Raw genomic sequence first — 23,041 nt, forward strand, 5'->3', positions numbered from 1 at the left:
CTATGATGAAGCACAAACAAAACTTAAAATAAACGGATTTTTGAGTGAGCCCATAAAAATCAAACGCAGTGTCCGACAAGGCTGTCCTCTGAGCATGACCCTTTTTATTATTTCCCTTAGTCCTCTACTCTGGCACATTGCAGCACATATACAAGGGATTTCTTTTCATAATAATGGATTAAAAGTTTGCAGTTATGCGGATGATGTGACGGTGTTCTTACGTGACCAAGAGGATCTTCATTCTGTAGAAGCATGCATTGACGATTATGTGAATATGTCTGGCACACTGGTAAATCGTGCAAAGACTAAAATACTGCCACTTGTACAGAACTCTTTTATCACACAAATACGAACGGTCGACCAATTAAAAATCCTTGGGATAACCTTCACGCCTCTCCTTGCTGAAACCATACAGTTAAATTACAACCAGTTAGTTAATACTGTGCGACATGTTCTCCCACTTCACAGATCCCGTCAACTCAGTTTACGGTCCAGAGTGTATTTTCTAAATGTCTTCGCATTTTCCAAACTATGGTATCTAGCCCAGATCCTACCTATGCCCTCACACATTGCGAAACGTCTTACCAGTGTTGGAAATTGGTTTCTTTGGCACGGTCACGTCTTCAGAGTCAAATACCCATATACATGTCTACCCACCGGACATGGAGGTTTGGGTCTTGTTCATATTGAATGTAAAGCTACTGCTTTATTCAAGTTTCGATCATTAGAAAATATTCAACACAATGTAAATTGGGTCAGCCATGGTATCTTAGCTGATTGTATCGAACGTATAGGTAAAAACTTGCCTCTCCATATTAATTCAATCTCTTGTTGCTACTGGTATTTCAGAGACGTGGTTGCTGATTATATTTATATGAGTGCTGAACAACAAGCATCAATAACTTCAGTGAAGTGCTTTTATATATTGCTCCTCAACCAGCTGAACCTTGAGCCTCCTCGTATGGAACTGAAACATCCAAACAACAATTGGTCCCAGATTTGGGGCAATGTGTTTGCTCGTCACATTCCACGATCTGTTCAATCGACTTGGTACACTGTTGTCAATGAGCTTCTCCCCACGAATGCCAAAAAGCACCGTCTAAAATTTAGTGACACTACTAGTTGTGTCACATGTGGTAATGAAGATGATATTGTGCATCGCTTAATTCAATGTGGATCTGCAGCGACAATATGGCTCAAATTCCAAACAGCTGTCAGCAAAATCTGCCGTACAGTTCCTACTCTTACCACAGTTCGCATATTCGTTCTACCGGACTTTCACTTTTATCCAACCACTAAACTCAATTCAATTACATGGTTAGCAGCTCATACGATTGAATACATACTACAATCCTCAAAACTACGCTTTGTAACAGACTATCAAGATTTCTTGTGCGCTCAATACAGACACTTTCCGCCCGCTAGAAAGAAAAAGCTATTTGCGAACTACCTGGACATTGTACTTTCTGAATATATTTGAAGTTCAAAAATAGCATGGTAAAATTCTACTTCTCTCCATCAAATCACGATTTTAGCACTCTTGTAACCTATTTGTCGATATCTGTGTGACACTTCTCTACTGTATAAATGCTGTAAATATTATTTGTATATTCATCCTGTAATCATGTAATACTCCTGCTGTTATAGTATATTGTATTCCATATGTAATTACTCTGTAATCCTTAAAGAACAATAAAAAAGTGAGAAAAAAAAACGGTCCAGGGTTCGAGTCCCTGTTCGGGCGTGTTGTTTTGTATATTTTAATTTTATGATTCATTTAAGATGTATTATTGTTTATAGTACATTAAATGTATATGTTTCAAAGTTCATATGTATTAAGCTTCAACTCCTGTAGTTATTATAAACAATTTCTCCAGTTAAGTGAAATACCAGCTCATCAGCAAGGATCACGTAGCCCAGGAGGGAGGGTAGATTTCTGGGCTTTCGGCATCTATGGCCATTTAGCCCGTCACGTTTGAGGGATGACGTCCCTCGGTGAGCACACTATCCGGAGAAACGGAAGGAAGTAAGCGCCCTTGGACCTATATGTTAGGTACCATCCCGGCATTTGCCTGGTGTGAATTAGGAAAACTCAGGAAAACCCCATTCAGGATGGCTGGCCTGAAAAAGCGTTTTTATACACTTTTTCGATCGAGTGCCCCCACCGAGAATCGAACCCGGGACTGCTCGCACCGGATCAGTTCAATGGTATACACAAGAGAAGGTTCGGGGTTTGAACCCCTTTGAACAAGAGATTATGGAAAAATAAAAGTTTACTAAACTAAATCACATGATATATCAAATAAATATTTCTATTGTATTAAATACTATTCAAAAATCACACTTGTCTCAAGAGGATATTATTTTCATTTGATTTGAGTTCTGCGTCCCTTTCATCAGCAACTCTATGTAAGACATAGATAATGTTGGACCCGAACCACAAGCAGGAAAGGATATGAGATTGAGTTCTTGGACAAACCCCTTGATGAAATTCTGCGTATTCCACTATTAGTGTTGCCCACAAGATGCGAAATTTCTAGTCACGTGAAGATTCTTGTTTCGAAAAAGGGGCCGCGGTGGCTCAGTGGTAAAGCGTTCACCTCTGGTGCTTGGGGTCCTGAGTTCGATCCCAGTAACCGCCAAGTGAACTTTGTGGTGGACAAACACCGTGTGCGTGGGTTTTCTCGGGGTTCTCCCGTTTCCTCCCACTTTCTTCATTCCATCATTTCATTCATTACTCATCATCACCGTCTCCTTTAGCCTAACCGGCATAACCGTGCGACGTAAAACTCAAAGATTTCATTTCATTTCATTTGTTTCGAAAACGAGACAAGAGCCGAAACGAGAAATGTATTTTCAAATTCGAGACGAGACGAAACAACAATTCTCGTCTCATTTTCGAGTCGAGAAATTTCTCGAGTCTCGTAGGGAACATTAGTTCACCCAATTTTTAGTTCTCTAACACTGTTTTACTGTGACATGGCCCTAGTAAAAAAAAAAAAAAAAAAAAAAGAGAGACTATAAATTGATAAAGTGAGAGCACGAACGATGAGCATTTATAAATCTTTAAAGATACGTAAGTCATTGCTGCAACTCAAGAGTAAATATAGTTTTAATGTTGTTATATCATACACTTCACTTCATGAACCTCTCGTGAAGTGGAAAAATTTTGATAATTTCTAGATAAAAGTAGAAAGAAAATCAGGACATCAGAACACCAAAAGTGGCTCCGCGTAGCATAGTCGCTAACGCTATTGTCTTCGGTTCTGGGTTCGATTCCTGGTGGGGACACTCGGTCGAAACAATGTAAAAGCTTTATCAGTGCAGCCATCCTGAGTAAGTTTTCCCTTGATTTTTCTCATTCACACCAGGCAAATGCTGGGATAGTACCTAATATACAAGTCCCAAGCCGCTTCCTTCCTTCCCCAATTCTTTCTTCCTTCTCTTTCCTTGGATAGTGTGGCCGCCGAGGGACGTCATGCTTCATAGATAAGTGACGGGCTAATATGATCATAGATTTCGAAAAAACTGAATCTAATTTCTAATCCTAAATTTACAAACTGGAGTCGAGAAAAATGTAGGGATGAGACGAGACGAGAACAAATTCTAGAATCGAGACGATACGGGAATTCGACAGAGTTTACGAGACAAGACGAGAGTACTGTAGGCAGCGTCTCATAAGTGCGCAACACTAGCATTGTATCCGAAGCACGATTTCTATACAAAATTCTCAAGAAAGTAAGCTACATATTCGTTTTCGGAAGCACTGTTTCTTTCTGAATAAAGACAATAATATATATGCATTAGTCGTGGACACAAAAACCGGTATTTCGGTTTCTAGAAAAAACGAAACCGGTTTTTGAAAATTTTCAAAAAAACGGTTCGGTTTTTCACCGGATTCGGTTTCGGTTTTCTTCAAAACCAGTTCCAGTAAAAGTTTCTATTTCTGACCAGAATAGTGTTTCATTGTTCTCAGGAATCCGAACCCATTTCCACAGAAATAGTTTTGTGTGTTTTCCAAAAGTTTTCACCGAACCGCTTTTGAAGAAAACCGAAACCGGTTTCGGTGAAAAACCGAAACGTTTTGTTTTTGTGGAGAGACCGAAATGTCGGTTTTCGGGTTTCGGTTTTTAGAAACCGGTTTCCGGTTTCTATAAAAACCGGTTTTGCCCATCCCTAATATGCATAAGTATGGGAGTCTTGTGGAACGTCTATGTCCATCCGTCTACCCGCTGACAGGGATCAGAACAAAAACGGCCAAGGAGAGCGAGAAGCGTTCTCTTGAAATCAATTCAGCGTCGCAAGAGTAGATTATATCTCCACATTCATCCTTCTATTAAAACCAGAAGTGGTAAAAATTTAATACTACTTCCAGCTTCAATACTGATGACCATAGAGCGAAAACATTAAAACATAACGAGAAACAACTTTTGCTACTTGTAATATCTACATTGGTGTATCAAAACAAACTTCTGTCTTGAGTTTTGAAAACCACAGTCATTAATCCATTCATCAATACCTTATTGGTGAAAATAAAGGTGCACCAGACATGTATCGCCCTAGTGTGCTACAAATGCTAAATTGTTTTAGCTTAAATGTTTTAATCCATATAATATATAATAAGAACAGGACAGCAGAGATTACAGGTCTTAAATGTCCATAGTCATTAATTGATTAAAGTTAATATTGAATAATTATTTTCCATTGTAGTCTTTTTGCTCATTGTAATAGAGTTCGCCGCCATCTGTATTAATCTTAATCAATAATTTGTATTAAGTCAAAATTTTCTTATTACATTATTTCCACTAATTACTTTAATATTCACATGATTACATTATCTTATTGATTGAATTATTAACATGACTGAAAGTAATATTAAATTGAATTAATAAAATAAAACTGAATAGTTAGTTTTAATATTAATGCATTGATTGTCATTTGTTGTTCAGGCTAGATTAATTTTATATCTTTATGTATCCTTTGCATTTTAAACATTGTTTCCTTATTATTATTGCACTTGAATAATATTTAATTAAGTTTTTGAAGTGAGTGAATTAATAAAAGAACTATAAAAAACATGTGCAGAACTAAAACGAATCAACCACACACAACAAATTTTTCTTTTCGCACATACGCCATTTTCACACTCCCGTAGCTAGTCCCATGTTGACACTGATTTGAAGTTGGGAACTGTTGCCAGATCCGTAGTAGCAGTTGATCTTGTAAAATAAATCATATAAGAAGAAAAAATTAAAAACTAACCTTGCTAAACTTACCGGTGTTGATTTCATGTTTTGTAACAGCTATGCACCACAATAAAAGCATAAATATGTGAGAAATCACTTTAGCACAGTCATAAAGTGTAGCCTTATATGTGTTATGTTTAGGAAGGTTAGGCGTACTGGTAGCGGAGAAAATCTAAATAGGACAATACTAAAATAGATTTGAAAGAAAGAAAAAAAAACTATAGCCGAATGACTCAAGGTTCTCGATGTTTGGCACTTAATGTTCCTTCTCTTACCTGAGACTTCAGTTTGCATCTCTATGAGCGAAAGAAGATCATTAACATCTGAATAGCACATGACTGCTCAAAGCATACCATTACCTACTAGCCAAACATGTAACAACATATGGCGACATTATATTAGGTTATATAACCATTGTTGGAACAGATACAATATAAGGTGACCATTTAACCGATGCGGTAATTAACTGGTGGATCTATGTTTTGAAACTAATTTTCGAGTAATTAAGTCCTAGTATGTATTTACTACACGCTTACTGTTCGTTTAAAAAGAATATTTCGTACACAGAAGAGTCGTCTTGGAGCCTCATTAAATATGTGTTTGAGTCAACGCAAACAAAATTTGAGTTTCGATTTATAATAATGATCTGCACGATTAGTATTACTGTTCCAGTGGCGTACACAAGAGGATTCCGGAATTTTAGCTCACCTCTCATCTTGAGCAAGATATTATGCAAAAATGATTATTTACTACCGTACATTAACATATGTGTAAAAGACGCATAAAATTATATGAACTTGTAAGATTGAATTGCTTTCTTGATTGATTGCAATTGATTAGAACTTGGCGAACTTTTGCGTTCGTCACTACATTAGATATCACATATTTTACGTTGCAAAATGAAAATTAAATGAAATAAAATCTTTCAGCCTCACGTTTATGCCCGTCAAGCTAAGGGAGACATTTTGATTAAAGCAAGTGAATGAAAGTATTGGTAAAATGAGAATGTGGGAGGAAACGGGACAAGCCGAGAAAACTCACGGACACGATGTTGTCCACCACAAACTTACTTGCCCGGGGCTCAAACCAATAACCCCTCTACCACTGAGCCGCCGCACCGTGCCGGATTTTGCGTTGCTTTCCAATTTAGTTAAACCTGTTCTTTAGCGGTGTTAAGTATCTCTATTGCTTTCTTACGTGTTCTTCTTTAGCTTGCAATGCTTTAGGTACGTCTTTCACTCTTGCAACCTTTATTTATTTTATTTCTCAATGTCATACGATGGTGAAATTTTGGTACAGCAATATAAGACGCTTGACAGTACCATATATTCCATTGTTATAATAGTATATACAAAAATTTAAGCTCTTGTTTAAAAATCTATATCATCCGTTTTCGTATGCAACCGTCTTTACTCTTGAGTAAAGAGAAATTATCTAGCACACAGGGGTTAATATTCACAAACCCGAACAAAATTTCAATATTTTTTTCACGATCTTTCATAACACATTTGAAAATTAAAATAAACTATGTTTTAAAAACAAGTTTTTAATATAAAGTTAACAAACAAAATAGAACAAACTGTACTACAAGTAAAAACATAAAAGTTATTTTCTTAAAAACTAGCTTTCGTTTTTCAAAAAAAAAAAAAAAAAAATGAAACAAACTAAAAAGTAAAAAAATAATTGTTTTGAAGAAAATTACTTTTTTGTTTAAGGAGTAGATGGAAGAGAAGACAGTGTAAACATTTTTGTCTTTTCCCGATAACATTGATCGATGTATAGCAGACTTAATAACACCCTGTAATTGATTAGAACTCAATATTTTTTTTATTAGTAGTAAATGGCAAATTAATTATTTGATATTTTACTATGGAAGAAACGCTTGATCATTCAATGTGAAATATGTTGGATCTGTGTGTGCATACTTATTTCTTTTATAACCAAGTTTTCATGAAAATCCTTTAAAATTATTTTAAGCATGGTAGGGAAGTGATCACTACCCAGAGAGCTATGATAAACAGACCCAAGTGACTGCTTATTGTTCATTAATGTTAAATCCGAACAACTAGGGCAATGTGTAGATGCTCTAGTTGGAGCTCCGTTATTTAAATATAAATAATAACTTTCGAAAAGTGCTCAGATTATGATGATTCTTCCTGCCTGCTTTCAATGGAACTTCCATATAATTTATATTGAGTATTAGATCTGCAAAAATAAACTTCGCATTTATCCTGTTTTGAAAATGACTATGCCAAAAGTTAAAGTTCGGAATTATATCCAGTGAAATATAGAAATTAATAAATTTCAAACGATTAATTTCAATAGAAATAGCCTGTTCATCTTTCAGCATAAGCAGCTTTTTTATGTTTACATTTTTAAAGTTTATTTTTTTCCTAATAAAGAATGTCATTCCTCTGCGACGGGATTAAATATGTATATAGTAAAAAAAAAAAAAAAGTGGAATTTACGAGGAGTGACTGAAAAGTTATAGCCTAACATAGAAAATTAGAATCTAGAATAGAAGAAATGAAATGAAATCTTTGAATTTTACGTTCCACGAGTATGCCGGTTAGGCTAAAGGAGACGGTGATGATAAGTAATGAATGAAATGGTGTAATGAAGAAAGTGGGAGAACCCCGAGGAAACCTACGCATACGGTGTTTGTCCAACACAAAGTTCACTTGGCCGGGGCTGGGTTCGAACCTGGGACCCCAAGCACCAGAGGTGAACGCTCTATCACTGAGCCACCGCGGCCCGAATCTAGAAGAGAATAATTATATCTATATTAATGTGTTCTAAGTAATTTGTCTTTTACAGACTCTTGAAGTGAGTGAAATGGCAGAAGTTGGGAAAATGGAAAACATCGAGTACAGGTCAGTCGTCAAGTATCTGCAATTAAAAGGAATGTCGGAGTCTGAGATCCACGAGGATATGGTCGTACTTCTGCACTGCGCAAGTTTTGACGCCCGCAGTGAGAAAGAAATTGATGATTTTTGAGTCCAAACGGTTAGCAATGACAGTTTGGGCAACAGAAGCACATAAAAAAAAAAAAAAAAACATAAAAGAAACCTTAGACAAAGCTTAAATTAAAATTTATCCGGACTTCCGGTGATCCGGACAGAGTCCAGTCCTATGTAGTCCAGATTTGAGGAACTCTATTGTAAATACATTAGCAGAAGTTTAGAACGTTTTTCCTGTTATTTTCAATGGAGGGATTATTTTGTCTAATAACTAAAGCAAAACAATCCTTTTGCAATATATTGTGGAGGTTCAAATACAGACCCTATGTGGAAATAATATTCAAAATGTTGCTTGTATATGTTCCAAAATATAAATGTTACGATCCCTAGAAAATGAATAATCGTACACAATGGTCACACTATGAAATTCAAGCTAAGATCTAGAGGCAAATTTATCTAAAGGGAATCATTTTGCCGGCTTTCCCTAATTAAGAAGTCTGCTTATAGTAATAAATAATTAATCTGTATTATCACCTATTGTAAGGATTAACATAGCATTTTTTATTTGGTCATTCTGTAACTCCATACTTCATTTCCACGTAAAGCTGCACACAATTTCAAACCATTTTCTAACTTCAGTAACTATACTATATTGGTAATGGTTCGGCTCGTGGGTCTAACCTAAAAGAATTGTGAGGACTGAAACGAACTTTTGCAGAATACATAACTTTACGGCCTACTTTTTAAAAAGAAAAAAAAACGAACAATAATATTTTCTATTTATACATATAGAGGGGCTGATCCTATTCGGACAATTTTTGAGGGGCATGATGCCCTGTCACCATGAGCGCCGATTATGGGGACCCTGCCCCTTGAAGTCTCCTTGGGAAGACGTATTTGTATTAAAATCCTCATTGATGTCTTGTTAGATTATATATGACAAACCCGAACGGTTGCCTCAAAGCAATATAGAAATCGGCATCAGTTTGCCTCCTCCCACTTTGTATGTGTAGATAGAAAATGTTATATTTTCAAGTTTTAATTGAAGGCCGAAGAGTTATGGATTCTGCAGGTTTCGTTTCAATCGTCCCAGTCCTAGGCTAGACCTAAGAGCCAAATCTCAACCTCTCTACTGAATATAGACTGAATATTACACAAACTCTTAGAATGAAATTTGTGCAATAATACGAAGAAAAATTCTGAGACAAATTCTGTTTCTTCAAAGTAGTTATTTGTTGCCTCGGTAGCGCAGTAGGTAGCGCGTGAGTCTCATAATCTCAAGGTCGTGAGTTCGATCCTCACCCGGGGCATTAACTTTTATAAGCTTTAGAACAGTTGCTCATGAATGTAGAAATGTATAGCTCAGGCACCGGCATCTGTTGGAAATTAAAAGTGTGACTGGTCCGTCCCAAACAGGGTTGCTCCAAATATGTTATATTAAAATTTTAGTTGATAATTTCTGATGCTACGATGATATTAACTGCAAATTAAGATTAATTTAGATATTAACTGCAAATTATCTTAATGTAATAAGAGTGTTTTAGTACACATACATCATAGCCAGCAAAATCTCAATCTTGTTTATTTTAACAAAATACCAGAAGGCAAACCAACCGCAACCATTTTTGATCCATATTATTCTTTATTCTTGTAGAATAATAGTATCTTTGTCATACAATAATGTATTAAGTACGGAATACTTCAGCTTTCCTTGTTAAGCTTCAAAAAGCTTAACTCATTATCATTAATTTGAAAGTATGAAAACTTCGTATTCATTAACACACACACACACATATATATATATATAAAATTGTAACCATTAAGTTACCCCCTGCATGTTTGCAATTACATGATATAAAAGTTCTTTCGCCCGAACAGGGACTCGAACCCTGGACCGTTAGGTTAAAAGCCTAACGCTCTACCGACTGAGCTATCCGGGCGCCCCACTCGGTCGGCTCTTGCTTCCAGCATCGAATGCTCTAAGTCAGCGTTCCTCAACTTCCTTAAACCTGAGGACCTCTAAAATGTCTGAAATATTTATACGTCCCAGTAATTTTACATAACCCAATCTTTTATGCATGCGTATATTCTTAATATTTGGGACATATATTTCCGCAATATATCTAAAACAACATTTAGAATTCCTCCGGGAAAATACTTATTGCAGGGATGCAAATAAACAACAAAATTTTTACCAACTAGTTTTAACCTCAACTTCTATAGCTGTAGGAAGTAAATTTTCCCCAATAGAATGAGGTTTCGCTGTTTTGCCTCTGCCCAAATTTAAAAGGTAAAACCTTCCAGTACTTTGCTATTAATTGAATCCATGGCCGAGCCAAAATTTTATCTTTCACACAAGTTAGTGTGTCTTAAAACCAAGTCTACTCACTTGGTTTGTTTCTCACATCACAATGCTTTGTTTGTAAACGTCAGGAGTTTAGCAGGTTTCATGCACTCATTTGACAAAACTCTATAAACAAAACGCACTGTGGTTTCTGTTCATTTTCATCACCTGATGAAGTAAATTCTAATTCCAAATACAAATTAGTAGTTTCTATTGTATTTGTTTCTTTGAACTGTTTGCTTTAACTTTTATAGGAGAGTCACATTTAGTCGCCGTAAGAACATTCGTCTCAGAATTAGCTTTGCTTAGAATCACTTGCTCTTCTCTTCAAAGTTCCTGTTCTAAGCTGACAAACAGTGTTGCCAACATCCTCTGAAGAAAATAGGCTAGATGGGCTTCGGATTTTTTCTTTTTCTTTTCTTTTCTTTTCTTTTCTTTTCTTTTTTTTTTTTTTACGCAAAAATTGGCTAGATTTTGAACTGCTAACCTATAACCCACAATGTAGATTTTAAACCCCTTTTTTGTGTGTAGGATTATAAGTAAATTATACTAAAATTTTTCCTGAATTTTATTCGATGAAGAGTAAGAAGCAACACACATGACTTTAAATTACAATAAAATCCATCAACAACTCATCTGATTTGTGAAAGTCAACAGCAATATTATCAATTAAATTAAAATAAGTCGTCATCGATGATATATCTAGCCGAGGCGCTAGAACTGGATGCACCATCATTGGATTGTGGATTGGTTGTGTTTGTGTAGAGTTCTATTGTCCCAATTTTCAGTAGTAGAAATACTTCTTTCGACTGGTCATAGTCCTTACAAACACTTCTTATTTCTCCATACACCCACATGAATCATCATGATTGCATTGAGAGTTTCAAGCTAATTAGATATCCTATTTTTTCATTTAAAAAAAAACAAAACAAAAACAATCTATGTGGCTTGAAGAACCAAACAGTTAGTAAATTTGTATTAGAAAACTTTCATTCTTACAATGAACTCGCCTCGCTTATCGGCGTGGCCGTATCGCCTTTACTTGTTTGTTGATGTGAGCAGTATTCGGCTGTCTAGAATGGAGCTCGAAAGGGAACATTTTCGGGCAATGATCCTTTACGATTTCAAAAGTGGTTTGAACGAGGCACAAAGCCTTGACCGTTTGCAGGGGCATTTGGGAACCTTGCTCCTTCCCGTGCTACAATTTTTCGGTGGTTTGGTGAATTCAGAAGAGGCCGGACATTGCTTAAAGATGAACAGAGAGCTGGACATCCGGCAACAGCTGTGTCAGATGAAAACATTGCCGCTGTGGAACAAATGATTCGAGAAAATCCTCCAACAACTTTCAAGGACATTGAATCTACAATGAACATTGGATCGCCAGCAGTAACAAAAAACTCTTCATGATCATCTTCGGCTCAGGAAGGTTTCATCTCGTTGGGTGCCTCACACTTTGACTGAACAGCAGAAGCGCATGCGTGTGGAATGGTGTGAAGAAATGCTTGCAAGATTTGATGGATGCAATTCTCGACGCATCTCTGACATTGTTACTGTGATGAGACTTGGATCTATCAATTTGACTGAAAATAAACGCCAGTCTACAGTTTGGATCTTTCCAGACGAAAATCCACCCACGAAAGTGAAGCGACCGCGAAGTGTGGGGAAGAAGATGGTCGCAACTTCCTTCTCCAAATCTGGCCATGTTGCAATTGTTCCACTTGAAGAACAAAGGACTGTTACTGCTCAGTGGTACACCACTGTTTGCCTAACAAAAGTGTTCCAGAAGCTTCGGGATCGGCGTCCAAGAACTGGATTGCGTGGGTTCCTGCTTCATCGTGACACCGCGTCCGCACACACAGCCAACATCACAATTCAGTTTTTAGAATCTACGGTCAAACTTATGACTCATCCGCCGTATAGCCCTGACCTGGCCCCGTGTGATTTTTTTCTGTTCCCTAGGATCAAAGATCGCATGCGTGGGAAGAGATTTTACAGCCCTGAAGAAGCTCTAGTGGCTTACGAGAATGAACTTTCAACACTTGAAGAAAGGGCCGCGGTGGCTCAGTGCTAGAGCGTTCACCTCCGGTGCTTGGGGTCCCGGGTTCGATCCCAGCCCCCGCCAAGTGAACTTTGTGGTGGACAAACACGGTGTGCGTGGGTTTTGTCGGGGTTCTCCCGTTTCCTCCCACTTTCTTCATTCCACCATTTCATTCATTACTCATCATCACCGTCTCCTTTAGCCTAACCGGCATAACCATGGGACGTAAAATCTAAGATTTCATTTCATTTTTTCATTTCAACACTTGAAGAAAAAGTGGTTTTCGAGGATGCAAAAGTGTGTACAGTAATGGTGAATACTTTGAGAAAATGTAAGTGTTAAATTGATTTTAAGTATGTAAGTTATTCCACATCTCAAAACTTTCGTAGTGACCCTCGTAAGAAACGGTGCCATTACGGGAGCGACATTAAAATTCTTTCTGTCGATAAGTATTGTTAAGTAGTTGTAAATCGGCGGGTGGGGAGAGAGAAGAATGTAAAACAAGTGTTTGTTGCGTAATATGTAATACACCCTCTGTCTAGAGTAATCAATAATGACAAAGAGGCTAATTTTTAATAAATTACACTTTATTTTCAAAGCAAAAGTTTTTTTCAGAATAATTTTAACGGCTAATAAGAAATCCAAAAATGGCAAGAGTTTCCTAAAATAAGCTATATTTAAAGCTATAAGCATTTCGTAGATATGTATGGCCAAATACTTCTCCATATAGGCTAGATTTAGCCAGATTGGCATCACTACTGATAAAGGTGATAAAATGCTACTTAGAGCAATGAAGTCTACATTGTGCAGTATATACAGTAGACGTATATGGATGGCGGTGGTAGGTACAGCGATCTGGGTTATATCGGGTTATATCATGACTAGTGGTGTGAGGTGGAAATTTTCCGTTCTAAAAAAATAACAGTAATCAAGTAACAATTCCTCAGCAATCATGAAATTGATTGAATTCATGTATAGAAATGTTAAAAAGTGAAAGATCGTTTAAAGAATCTGAAAATTTTCATGGCTCAGACAATTTTCAGTACTATGTAGGAACAAGTTAAACAATTTTTCATGAATCGAAATATTTTCTGCCTTATATGGAAAAATTGAAGAACTTTTTATGAGTCGGAAAGTTTTCATCATTTTGAAGCAAGAAGTAAAACAACTTTTTTGTGAATCGGAAAGTTTTATTGCTCTGTAGAAACAAGTGAGAGGAATTTTCATAGATCGGAAAATTTTCATCACGATGTAGAAACAAGTGGAAAACACTTTTCATAGGCCTGACAATTTTGGATATTATGTATAATGATGTTAGGTGGAAAATTTTCCACTATATTTAACTGCACATAAAGCTACAGAATTGAATTTCAGTAGAGGAAAGTTAGTCAGCAAGAAATTATAATTTTCCAATTAGCTTTCGGGAACCGAAAATTTTCTATTCCAAGTTGGGAAATAAAATTTTACAGTATCTCTCTCTCTCTTTCTTGCTCTGCGAGCTCCTTCGTTGCTAAGCGGTTAGCATACGCGCCTTTGGCATGGAAAACCTGGCTTTGATTCCCAGCGGGAGCTCATGTAGTTCGGATTCCACGATAATCAGTTGGTACCGTTTTATATAGTCTCACCGTTGAAAGGAACGTTAAACTCAAAATCAACTCAATTCAACTACTCTCTCTCTCTCTCTCTCTTTTGCTCTGTGTGTGTGTGTGTGTGTGTGTGTGTGTGTGTGCGTGCGTGCGTGCGTGTGTATACAAAGTGCAGAGAACATACCTCGAGTTCGTAGAGTACAAATATCCCATTCTATTATTTAAAATTTCAATTTATTAAAAGTCATGAATATTTTCCGATTCATAAAAACATACTCCACTTATTCATTCGATTCATGAAAAATTGTTCCACTTGTTCCTACATAGTACTGAAAATTGTCTAAGCCATGAAAATTTTCAGATTCTTTAAACGATCTTTCACTTTTTAACATTTCTCTACATGATTTCAATCAATTTTATGAATACTGAGAAACTGTTACTTGATCACTGATATTTGTTAAGAACGGAAAATTTTCCGGAAAAATATAGAAGAAAATTTTCCATCTAACATCTCAACTAAACAACGATGTAGGAATAAGCGGAGTATGTTTTTACGAATCGGAAAATTTTCCGTTTCAAAATTTCCTGGAAAATTTTCATCATTGTACAGGACAGACAATTTTTTGATTCATGAAAAATTGTTCCACCAGTTCCTACATCGTACTGATAATTGTCTAAGCCATGAAAATTTTCAGATTCTTTAAACGATCTTTCACTTTTTAACATTTCTATATATGAATTCAATCAATTTTGGGAATACTGAGAATTGTTACTTAATCACTGATATTTGTTAAGAACGGAAAATTTTCCGGAAAAATATAGAAGAAAATTTTCCACCTCACATCTCGACTAAACAATGATGTAGGAATAAGTGGAATATGTTTTTATGAGTCGGAAAATTTTCCGGAAAATTTTCATCACTGAGACTGCGTTCATATATGGCAAAAAGATATCCAGTGGTGAGTGGGTAGGCATAACGTGGTAAAGCTGGAAATTGGCCACTTTATCCATTATTAGAACACTTTTCTAAAATACAGTATATTAGAAGTGAAATTAACTGATAATACACTTTGCCGAACTATACATTAGCACTTCTGAAGATCTAGTGAGCTTCGATTGATAAGAGGAAATACTGTATATTTATAAATAACAATAATTAACAAATACGAATACCACATTTGACTTTAAACAACAAAGGAAAGCAAAAGCAATAAAATTCTCGTTTATGATACTTCGCCGACCTCTATGTCTCCTTCCCGTCTGTAATGTTAATTGTTGCCAGCACGTATTGTGGTCCTATTCAAGCTAGTGACAAAGACAAATACAGTCATGTACTGTACGTAATTTTCCTCATTTTTGTCTCACCATTGAAATATGTTCCATAATTTTAGAATAAAGTAGAGATAATAGTAGTATAGTGGGATAAAATATTGGTATATTTTTAAAAAGTATATTGTAATCCATCTTTTCTAATGGATCATCTTTTTCCAATGTATTTATATCTGTCCACTTTATGTAGAAATTTTTTACTCATTTATTTTAAACTTATTTTATTATGATATTTATAATTCTGTCTGTGGACAACCTGCACCATCTTCCCAGGGTAGTCCACGGACCGTCCGTAGGTTGAGAAACGTTGCTCTAAGTTAATGAACGTTGGGCCCGCTCTGCTAGAAATGTTCTGTTTGTGTTCTCTTATAAACCTTTCATGATTTAAAATTTAATATCTTATATTTTCGCATGCACTGGCAAATACAATGGAGAGTTTCAGGTATTAATGTCATCTTCAAGAAGGGAAGTCTATTATGAAAAATAAACATTTACTGTAGTAAGGTGTAGATGTGTAGATAAAAGGGACTACATTTATTCGCTCTGAAATTTTTAGAAAACACTATTTGGGATCTCAGGAACAGGTTGTAATCAAATTTGAACTTTAAAAAAAAAAAAGAAAAGAAAAACTGCGGGCCATTCTACCTACCCTACCCATAGATAGTGAATTCCATCGTAATTTTAGGGAACCTTTTAAGGTTTCCCGGGTCTGTAATTTTATGAAAACACTATTTGGGACCTTAAAAGAACATTATGATTCAAATTTAAACTGATAAACAGCAGACGGTAAATCCCACCGTGATTTTGGGACACTTTTTAAGGTTTTCCCGGTCTAAAATTTTCTGTAAATACTATTAGAGAGCTCAATATGATTAAATTTGAATCGAAAAGGCGTGTGCCTTTTACCTATTCCGCGCATAGACCTTAAATTCCGTTGTAACTTAGGGGGCGCTTTTTAAGGATTTCTTACTCTGAAAATTTCTGAAAACACTATTTCCGACTTCAGGAACACATTATGATTAAATTTGAATAAAAAGGCCATGGCTCTTTTAATCTACACTCCTACCAAGGTACGCATGCACAATTTTTTCAATGATATGAATTGGACAGTTTCAACCCCCACCCTTTCTTGATGAAAGTATGTGTATGCTTCCGTTCACACGTACCATAATTATTGATTTCTTTTCGTGAAGGTAACACAAAAGGTCTTTTATTTGAGAAGTGAAAGAAAAAATAAATATTTGGAAATCGTTGAACAGATATTTCTTTAAATAATACTATTTCTAGAAGCCAGAAGTGGTAGATCTATCGGGTAAGTCCATGGTAACTCACGTTACGTAATGACGTATATTTGGAAGCATACTAACCACAATAAACTTAAAAGCTCCGTTTTCTTTTTTAAAAAAAGGAAAGCTGTCATATTTATACAGATAATTACCAAATATCGTCATTTTATATGATACAGCAAACCTACGAGAAAAGAAAATAGTATAGTAACTCACGTTACATTTTTTCCCTACATTCAGAACCTGTGATTTTTTAGTACATTTTCTTTTTTCCTGGCATAGCTATATGCATGAAATTACTATGTAAGATAGGGACACACACAATTTAATTATGACAAAAATATTAAATTTTTATTTACATTTTATGACTACTTATTTTAGTGGAATATGCACAGAGTCGGGTAACTCACGTTACATTTGTCAATGGTCTTTTATTATTAAGTATAAGTAACATACATTTATAATAACTTGAAATAAGCACAGTTTAACTAAGTCGAACATTGAACTTTACTTTAAGAAAAGGTTTCATCAGTTATATGAAATTTTACTTGGGATTCCGACAGAAAAAAGTAAGACCTATGTAATAATAAATAAGGCTTGTATAATATAATCAACATTAAAATTTAGTAGATGAAAGGTAATCTACGGGAAAAATAAGAAAATAGTAATTCTCTGAAAAAAATTTAATGATGCCAGCTACATACAACTATATTTTTTATCAAAAGAACAACTTGACTAAAAATTATAACTATATTTCTTTGATCAATTTTTGTCCCTGTTTCCATGGACATAGCCTATCGCTTTCGGTTGCAATAGAGGGATAAGTTGAAAATGAAATCTATTCTTGAGACACTGACCCCATTTCAAGAAGCAGTTCTAGCTGTCTCTAATCTTTTATCTATGCAGGTAATATTGAAACCGAAAGTGGTCGTAGATTTGTATGGCTTCCGAATCAAGTACAGCGATAAGTTTGGTGACTGAACTTATTATTGGGATGCTGAATCAATTTCAAAAGAATGCTTCTCGTTCTCTGTTACCATTTCCGTTCTGTGGTGATCAATTCTGAAACAGGAAATCTTAGATTTTCACCACTTTCTGGTTTAAATAAAGTCGTGGGAATCGACGTAAAACGCGAGCTCCCTCGTGGATAAGCGGTTAGCATACGCACTTTTGGCGTGGAAGACCCAGGTTCGATTTCCAGCGGGAATTCTCGTGGTTCGGATCCCATGTTAAGCTGTAGCTTCATTTCTTGTATAGACTCTGTGCTGAAAGGAACACTAAATTGTAAACCAAGCAACCCAATCTTGCTTGTTAACATTTCCTCTATTCAAATGAAATCTATTCCCTCGCTTATGAATACATACACATATCAAATTTAGAATCAACTAGCTAATTATAATATCACTAGTAAAATGTCTCCACGCTTAGATAAATTCATAATTGCGCTTTTTATGCTAATTTGAGAATGATGAATCCAATGAAGTTATATTGAAACAAACTGAATAGAATTTAACTATTTTCTAATGTGTAAGTTAATGTAGTGTTGGGATATTTAGATTTATTTATATCCCACATTCGAGATCCAAACGCAAATGTTTTTAAAGGTAGTTTCATTGTATTCAGCATCCTCAAATTACTATGAAAAGAGAATTTAGTTTATCAAACCGTGCGCACTTTTTACTAATAGCATGATCATTAGTTCTTTAGTTTATTGAAGATTTAAAACCATGTCTATGATTTGTTTATGCGTCAAAAGAGAAGAGAAGGCAAATTAAAGAAACAAAACTCGACTAAAGGACAAAAGTGTAAGTATAGCCATTGTATAGACAAGAATTTTAAAGTCATCATGGATAAGAAATTTCAACTTGAACATTCCTCCGTAAGTGCGCGTAATATATTTACATCCTATATTATTTTTAGATTTTATGAACACCTATTCTTAATTTGCACTATTCTGGAATAGACTATGAAGGAAATAAAGAAATTTGAGATGAAGGAATTTCTAAGAAATTCAGGCATACAAACATAAATATCGGTATCGCGTATTATTCTATTCTTAAGATTACTTGAAAAACCACCATTACTATTCCAAGCAAAAAGCAACGCTATCATCTCTTTATTTAATATTAGATTTCAGTTTAGAAAGCATCAGCCTCGGTAGCGCAGTAGGTAGCGCGTGAGTCTCATAATCTCAAGGTCGTGAGTTCGATCCTCACCCGGGGCACATCTTTTGCTTAAAATTAAATCTAAGAAAAACCGAGTGACTTATTAATACAATGTGACTCCGATTATTATCTGAGCTAATCAATTTTGAACGCAATCTGGAATGTTGGAGCAATTAACGTTACGTTGTAAATTTTCTAAATTCGCTTTTGTTTAATCAGAAGGTAGGTTTAATATTCACCAGTAGGCTATCTGATTTCACTTAAATCTCCAGTTACAATTTCTAAAATACAAATAAATTATTTTAGCTTTCTTAGAATGAAGAAACACTGTATCTTCGCACTTACTTACGTATATATACGTTATTACCACACGCAAGCTTAATGCATTCGCTATAACCGGATGAATGAATGACACTGAGTATGTAGTATCATGTAAATTCAACATGGCTAACACAGAATGCCATGTTGTTAACATGTAAAGTCTCATATAAAATGTTAACAGATATTAAAACTTGTTTGATAAAGTTGTGATACGCTTGTCATAATCTTAGAAGCATTACTGAGTGTATGACATCATATAAAATTTAGTATAGCTAAAGCAAAACAATATGTTGTTAAAATTTTTAAAAATTCGGGTTCGATTTCCGGCAGGAGCTCATGTGGTTCACATTTCACGTTAATCAGTAATTCCCGTCTGATATAGCCTCGCTGCGGAAAGGGACGTTAAACTCAAAATCAACTCAGCTCAAAGTTTAAAAAAGGATGTCTATGAATTGTTCGTGATCTTCGTTAAACTGAAGATCTCACCGGAAATATTCCAAATCATTTTCCAAGGTTAAATGAGTTCCTCTTATCCAATCCTCTATTTTCCGTAGTTCCTATTCTGGATGAAACAAGAGTCTACATTCTGCTATTTCGATTAGAATGAATTTTAATATTCATCCATATGTACACGGTGTATTTACTTCTTAAGGTCGTTTTACTAAAATTTAATGTCATTACCACCAATGTAACAGGTTGTAAAACTACACGCCCGGACAGGGACTCGAACCCTGGACCGTTAGGTTAAAACCCTAACGCTCTACCGACTGAGCTATCTTTTTTTAATTACTTTTTATTTACATTATTTTCAAGTTACAGTGAGAAAGTTAAATAATTTACAGTTGTAATTACTTGCACACAAAAATTTGTATAAGAAAAACTTTTACATTATAATTACACAGAGTGACCATAGAAGAGATAATGAAGGTAATTGGCAAATAGTGTTTTCTTCCTTGGTGGGGGAAATTTACCATATTTTAGACACAGAAAGTCCTTGTACCTGTGGTGTGCTTGAGGAGAACGAGGAGACAGAATATATTCAATGGTGTTTGCACTAAGCCAAACGACAGAATGATGTTTCTGTTGTGGAAAATGTCTAAAATTAGGTAACATAAGCATTTCAACAGTAATACAGTCAAAGCTGATTTTACACAGATATTGAATCATTTCACAATAGATTTTCCAAACTGGTGATGATCTTTTGCAAAGCGTGAGACGATGTTCCAACGTATCCACGTTTCCACAGAGATCACATCGATTGTCGTCTGTAATCTGGAGATGATGTCGTTTTCCCTTAGTGTCGATGATGTTGTTAACAACCCTGTACCAAAGCGAACGAGCTGAGGTTGATAAAAAATTGAAGGAAATGTTCCTCCATATCTGTGTCCAATTCGTATTAGGTAAGTTGAAAGTTATGCAATGACAGCGGCTGTTTTGTTGTTGTAATAGCAACGTATAAAGAAGTTTGACACTTTTAGGAATATGTTGGATGCCACTGGCAGACAAGTAAAAGTAAGTACATATAACGTCCGTAAAATAACAAAAGTCGGGAGGAATGAGAGGCAAACACACTGGTAATGTTCCATCATTGGTATCAACTAGAGATGAAAGTAATGTACTGCTGAGTTGGTCTCCAATTCCTTGTATATTTTGGAATCCTCTGTGGTAGAATAAAGCTTTTATTTTACTTTCAACATGTATCAAGTTCAGTCCTCCTTCATGATAGGGCAAACAGGTAGCTGGATAGCGCACTCGAAAAATCATACCGGCCCACAAAAACCAGTTACCAATGCTTGTAAATTTGTGAATATAAAGTTTAGGCATAGGCAGAATTTGACATATGTACCACAACTTAGAAAAGGCATAAGTGTTCACAAAATACACACGAGATATCAACGAAAGTTGACGATATTGGTGCTGATGTAAAACAGATCTGACCCTCAAGAAAACATCTTCAAAATTTTTAGAAATGCTCTCATGCAAGTTGCAGGAAAAATAAATGCCCAATACTTTAAGAACTGGCACCACTGTCGGGAAATGGTCATATGAATTTGTAGAACCATTACCTAAGGGCATAAGTTTAGTTTTAGCTCAATTAAGAAGTGCGCCTGAATGATCACAGTACTTTTGAACACAATCTTCAACTAGTTCTAAATCCTGTGGGTCCCGAAGAAATACAGTTACGTCATCAGCAAAACTACACACTTTGACAGAAACAGTGCAGATATGAAGACCTTGGATACGTTGATTGATGCTGTATAGTAAGGGACATATAGAAATTATGAATAGACTCATACTTAATGGACAGCCTTGCCTAACACTACGTTTTATGGCAATAGGAGTGGTCAGAAACCCGTTGACTTTTAGTTTTGACTGTGCGGCATCATACAAAACTCGAATCCAACGGATAAATAAGTCGTCTACTCCCATATGTTGCAACAAAGACCACAAATAATTGTGATTTACACGATCAAATGCCTGGTTGAAATCTAAGGCAAGCAAGGCATGATTAGTATTGTGAGACTGGTAATTCGCAATAACATCACGCAGAGTTTGTAGCACGTGGTAAATTTTCCTATCACCTCCTCGGGCATACTGAAATGGTCCAGCAAGAATTTCAATAAATGGAAGGAGTCTATTGTTCAAACAACGAGCAAGTAATTTGTAATCGCAATTGAGAAGAGTTATGGGTCGATAGTGAGTAACATTTGTAGGATGTGCTTGTTTGGGTATAAACACTGTAACATCAGGAGTACGATACAGTTTCTGTGGATTGTCGCTGAAATATTCGTTAACTAGAGAAGTTAGTAACTCACCAACGAGGGGAAAAAATTTAATATACCATTCTCCAGATCTTCCATCTAGTCCTGGAGATTTTCCTTTAGGAGCTGCCATGACTGCTTGTTGTACATCTTCAATAGTAAATGGACGCACTAGAAATTGTCGTGCTGTATCATCAAGAACACAAGTCGGTGGTGTGAAAGATTCCTCAGGCATCGTGTTAACTTCAGAAAGACCATAAAGGTTCTGGTAATACAACAAAAATGCACTTTTAATGGAGGTAAGATCTTCATGAAGTTGTCCTTCCTCATCACGAATGTGATGGACCCATTTGCCTTGGCCTCGTTTCATTTCACGAAGTACATGATATAATGATGGTTCTTAATCAGCATCTACTAAGGGAACCTTGCTTCTAATCTTGAGTCCACCTACACGTCGGCGATTCAAATTTAAGAGCAATGCTTGATAACGTTTAACCTGAGGTAACATAAACAAATCAGAAACAGCAGCACATCAAGCTTCTCGTAAACATCTGTTATAAAAGTAAAGCAATTTGCGAAGATCTCTAGACTTTTCGGAGGAGTACCAACGGCAGAAACTCGCAAATTGTGGTTTGAAGTAAGTATGCCACCACTCTGTAATAGTGGGAAAATATTTCCGCTGCCTAAGCCAGTATTGCCATTTCGATTGAAACTCAGCGCAAAAGTGTTCGTCTTCCAATAATGATATATTTAATTGCCAGTAACCTCTACCTCGTTCAACATTTAGATTATTTAAAGAAAAAGTTACAACATAAGCAGAGTGATCAGAAAAGGAAGTATGTACAATTTCAACTTGTTTAATACAGGGCACCAATGTTGAGGAGACATATATACGGTCAAGGCGTGATGCACTTTGATAGGATAAGTACGTATAATCACGTGCCTGTGGCTTCAGACATATCCATGTATCTTGTAAATGAAGTCCAGTCACTAATTCCTGGAGG

The 23,041-nt window shown here is 35.8% G+C and overlaps 3 non-coding genes across 3 annotated transcripts; 2 read left to right on the forward strand and 1 right to left on the reverse strand.

Moving 5' to 3' along the window:
- Positions 1 to 9,443: 9,443 nt before the first annotated feature.
- On the forward strand, positions 9,444 to 9,516 carry TRNAM-CAU (transfer RNA methionine (anticodon CAU)). The gene has a single exon. It is a non-coding gene; the product is annotated as a tRNA-Met (tRNA).
- Positions 9,517 to 10,073: 557 nt separating this feature from the next.
- TRNAK-UUU (transfer RNA lysine (anticodon UUU)) lies at positions 10,074 to 10,146 on the reverse strand. The gene has a single exon. It is a non-coding gene; the product is annotated as a tRNA-Lys (tRNA).
- An 8,794-nt stretch (positions 10,147 to 18,940) lies between these two features.
- On the forward strand, positions 18,941 to 19,013 carry TRNAM-CAU (transfer RNA methionine (anticodon CAU)). Its single transcript has one exon. It is a non-coding gene; the product is annotated as a tRNA-Met (tRNA).
- Positions 19,014 to 23,041: the final 4,028 nt, after the last annotated feature.

This window comes from Thermobia domestica, chromosome 15, assembly GCF_964235325.1.
Source record: "Thermobia domestica chromosome 15, izTheDome1.hap1.1, whole genome shotgun sequence".
Classification (NCBI taxonomy): domain Eukaryota; kingdom Metazoa; phylum Arthropoda; class Insecta; order Zygentoma; family Lepismatidae; genus Thermobia; species Thermobia domestica.